Raw genomic sequence first — 4915 nt, forward strand, 5'->3', positions numbered from 1 at the left:
ACAGCGTGCAATGTGCAAGCTGCAGTTAAAGTTATTCACAACAAAAAGTATGTGCTACTTATGAGGGGTTTGTATTAAGATTTTTCGCGACATGTGAGATGCGTGCTATTGAGGTGTTTGTATTAAGCTATTCGCGATGAGTGCTATACGTTTCATTAAGGTTTATTCGCGACTTGCAAATTGTTTTGTTAATGATGCATTAATATCATGAAATAAAAGTGAAACGAAAAAATCTAAACGCAAACAATTATAACATAATCATCCACGAGGAGTCTATTATTCATTTTCTAATAAGAAAAGAAAAATTTTAAAACATAACAATAATTCACTTAGTAACATGATTGTTATTGCATCGTCGAGATAAAGCATTTCATCATTTGGCCGTATCAAGTGTACCTTCTCCACCAAAACTTTATCAACCCAAACTTGCTAACAAGATCTTGCAAGAGGAATGTGATGCACTTTTGCTTTTGGATATATTGATGCAACTCGACCTTCTGCAACAACTTCAACACCACACCAATGATGTAACTTATATTTAGTATTATCATGGATACCTTCATTATTCACATTCTTAAATTTTGTCTGCATATAATTAAACAATAAAAATTTATTAATTCTTTCATTTTTACTGAAACAACAAATTTGGTTTAGAAGTCATACAATTTAAAAATAGTTATATGCGCAGTTGCTACATTTTGCATAACAATAACATTACCAATTTTTTTTGCACCATTGATATCACTACTACTGCCAATATCATTCCCAATACCACTATAAATGCCACCACTAGCAACTTTATTTTCACACAAAAATTATGTCAATTAACGTCACAATGTAAATCCAAGAATTTAACTGTACATAACTTATTTTATCTAATGTTGGTTAAATACTAACTTGTTCTTGATCATTTTGTTGCCTCGTACTTTGGAGAAATATGGACCTCATTTCTTGCATTTCTTGTTGAAAGTCATTCATCATACTTTGAAGTTGTTTAATAGTTCCATTTTGTTGAATACAAGCACCAACTTTCGATAATGTAACTCCAAAGCCCATCCCACGCGCTCTACCTCGAGCTTCCTTGCCAAATACAAGGCTAATTGCATCATCGAAAATGTTAGTTGTATTTAGAGATTCGGGTGGACATTCTTTTATTTTGCTCTACAAAATATAACAAAGATATATTTTTTGAGTAAATAACAAAATTTTCTATCTTTCTTCAAATAACAAAAATATCATAGTTTTTATTACCATTTTCTCTCCAACAACTTGACTATTAAGTTGCCCATTTTTTTTCTAATGAGCCTCAATCCAAACTTTTGATCTTGTAATTGGTGCTTCTGCAGGACTTTTTTCTCCCTTAACAAAGAAACATATAAAATGTATACAAAAATCATTAGAAAAGAAATTTAAAAGATGCATCATTACTTAAATATGAAAACTTTTTAAAAAAACTAGATTAAATTTTTTATAAATAATAATATTTACCATCACGTGGACCAAACGTGCATAACCTCTCCGGCTCATTCTGTGATTCTGGTCTTATTTTACCCTCATTTCTCTAAATTTTGCACTCTTCTTCTGAAAATCGATGTGTTGCTTGCAACACATTTTCTTCTAAAATCTTTTCTTTTCCTTGAGAAATCGGGCGACCTTCCACTCCATTCTCCAAATCCTCATTCCAATTAGATCGCAGACCAATACTAGCAGCTTTTTTTTATATAAGCACTACAAAACCACATTCGTTCTTCTGCGAGATAACACTCAGCTATGCAACCCTCTGGCCTTGCTCGGTTCTTCACGTACTCTTTAAGCATTTTCATAAACCTAAATAACAATACAATTTCTCATGAAAGAAGTGTTGATAACACAATACAATTCGTTGTACGATATTAAATTAGTATAAATTTAGATTAACATTTATTAACTTTCAAATGGATACATCCAGCGGAATTAAACAGGCCCACACAAGCAAGCCTCTCTTGCTAAATGAATTGTCAAATGAACAGAGATGGTAAAGAACGCAGGTGGAAAGTACCTCTCCAACATATATAGAGTTTCAACAATATTCTCCTCAAATTGTTCTAGACGGTTCCTGTTTAACACTCTTTGACATAACTCATTATAAAATGCACAAAGGAAAAATATAGCATTATGTGGACCTTTTGGTAAAAGATTTCTCAATGCTACTGAAAGCAATTGTTGCATTAGAACATGACAATTATGATATTTCAGCCCAATAAGCTTACGTTCTTCCAGAGAAACACAGTTACCAATATTTGAGTTGTAGCCATCAAGTAACTTTATTTTCTTCAACCTAGAGTAAAATACTTCCATTTCTTTTTTATACAATGTGTGAGGTGCAGCAGACAAGTGATACATATTTTTTTTTTCTTGAAGATGTAATTCTTTTCTAATGTTTAAGTGCCACAAATCTTTGCGAGCATTAACACCATCTTTGGATTTTTTCTTCAAGTTTAACATTGTTCTTATGATATTCTCGCAGACATTCTTTTCAACATACATCACATCTAAGTATGACGTAGCAGGAGCCCCTACAAGTTATAGCCATCAACACATTTCATATATTAGTTCAAAATTCAGAACAATTTATGAACGAAAAATAAAATTTTAAAAAATATAATTAATAGAGTGCAACATAACTTACACTCCAGTATGGCAAATCGAAAAATATTGACTTCTTCCACGTTTGAACTGGTTTTTGAACTTTTTTTGAACCATCCCGCTTCTTCATCTTTTTCTTTGTATTATTGATATCCATACCTATTTTTTTTTTACCCCAGTCATTTTCAATGTCTTTCACTACATAGAGAATTTCTAATCCATTCAAAGCCTAAGTTTACCTTTTGTCTCTTTGTTCCCATCAAACCATTTCTTTTTCTGACGGAATGGATGATTAGGGGCAAGAAATCTCCTGTGGCCTAAATATACAAACTTTCTACTGTACTTAAGCCACGTATAAGATATGTCTTCACCACATATTGGGAAACCAAATTTACCTTTTGTGGCACATCCAGCTAATTTTCCATAAGCTGGAAAATCATTTATTGTCCACATCAAAATAGCCTTCATATTAAACATTGACTTGCTAAATGCATCATAAGTCTCCACACCTATGTCCCATAACTCCTTCAAATCCTCCACTGGGGGTTCCAAGTATACATTTATATCATTTCCTGGTTGCTTCGGCCCTGGAATCAGTAATGTCAACATAAGATTTTCCTTCGTCATGCACATCAACGGAGGAAGGTTGTAATTGACCAAAATAACTGGCCAACAACTATATCTAGAACTAAGATCACCAAAAGGGTTGAATCCATATGTTGCAAGACCAAGCCGGAGATTTCTAGGATCTGATGCAAAAGCTGGCCACTTATGATTTATTGTATCCCAAGATACAGAATCAACTACGCATCATATGATCTTGACTTTTATTGTTCGAGTGCCAAATCAAGTCTTCAGCTTTTTCTTCTGATTTAAACATCTTTTTCAATCTTGGTATCACGGGAAAATACCGTAGCACATTTTCAGGAATTCCTTTACAAACTTTTGAGGTGACTTTGTCCACCTTCCACACCTTCCATCTCGAAGAACCACATTTTGGACATGAGTCCAAATCTTTAAACTCCTTTCTAAATAGACAACAATCGTTTGGACATGCATGAATCTTCTCATGTCCTAAATCAAATGGTTTTAACAACTTTCTCATTGAGTAAACATTTTCTGGAAGTGTATTTTTTCCTGGAAGCATGTCATGTAAGATCTTAAGGAGCTCATTGAAACTATTGTCAGTATGACCATTTGTACATTTGTAATTGTATAATCTAACGACTGCTGACAACTTCATGTAAGTTGTACAACCAGGGAAGAGAGGAGTTTCTGCATCTACTAATAAATTAGCAAACTCATAATCTTTTGCCTCAGACATAGTGTGTCCAACCCCTTCATCAAAGAAAAAGACATCTTTATATAAGTTATATGCCTCTCTACTTTCAGCCTCCTTCTCCTAAACTCCTCCTGAACTACTTTGACCTTGAAATTGTGGAGTATAAGAAGGAGGAGTTAATATAATTCACGTGTAAGAAGGATCAAACCCATTAATAATTACGTGATCGTACACTTGGTCAAATTTCATATACTTCTTATTTTTGCAACGTTTGCAAGGACATAAGATTACTTCACGTGTTTTGGCATAGTTCCTAGCTTGTGTGATAAATTTTTGAACCCCTTCTTCATACTCGGGTACAAATCTTGAAGGCAGATAAATCCATTTCTTATCCATTTCGTAAATAACCAGAACTCTAACATACAAATATATGACTTCAAAATAAACGACTATTTTAATATTGGCAAAGTAATTCAAATTTCATCATTTTTTAAAGTAATTCAAATTTCATCATTTTTTTAAAAAATGGTCCTTGAAACTAATAAAATAATTTGAAGAAACATAAATAAAAGAAAATTAGCATGTTTTGATAATTTTTTTTGCTACAATATTTAATCCATCAAATTTTTGGAAAAGATAGAATTATAAATAAAAATGATATGCAACAGAACATAAAAAAACTATATCCGAAAATAATATTTACACGTTTTGCTCAACTCAAAAACATAAATAAAAGCATCAACAACCTAGTAAATAAATTATATACTAAATCAACCAAATATAATTTTAAAAATAATATGACGAAGAAACAAATATACTTTCGAATAAGGTCCACATAGCCATAAATGTAGATGAATAGAAACTAGATCTTAACTTGCATCTCATATAATGTAACCCCCACTTAAAAAAAAAAAAAAAAAAGCTTGTAATAATTTTTCATGTATTCATATATTTTATATTACATATTTCACCCTTACTTTTGACACCCACTTTCCATCCAATACCCAC

The 4915-nt window shown here is 32.1% G+C and overlaps 1 long non-coding RNA gene across 1 annotated transcript; it reads right to left on the reverse strand.

Annotated features, from left to right (window-relative positions):
• Positions 1-344: 344 nt before the first annotated feature.
• LOC140964151 (uncharacterized) lies at positions 345-4068 on the reverse strand. The gene is made up of 3 exons (XR_012172832.1): positions 2669-4068; positions 1489-2555; positions 345-1359 (listed from the first exon to the last, which is right to left on the reverse strand). It is a non-coding gene; the product is annotated as an uncharacterized lncRNA (long non-coding RNA).
• Between the last annotated feature and the right edge of the window lie 847 nt (positions 4069-4915).

The sequence above is a fragment of the Primulina huaijiensis genome, chromosome 18 (assembly GCF_012295235.1).
Source record: "Primulina huaijiensis isolate GDHJ02 chromosome 18, ASM1229523v2, whole genome shotgun sequence".
Lineage (NCBI taxonomy): Eukaryota > Viridiplantae > Streptophyta > Magnoliopsida > Lamiales > Gesneriaceae > Primulina > Primulina huaijiensis.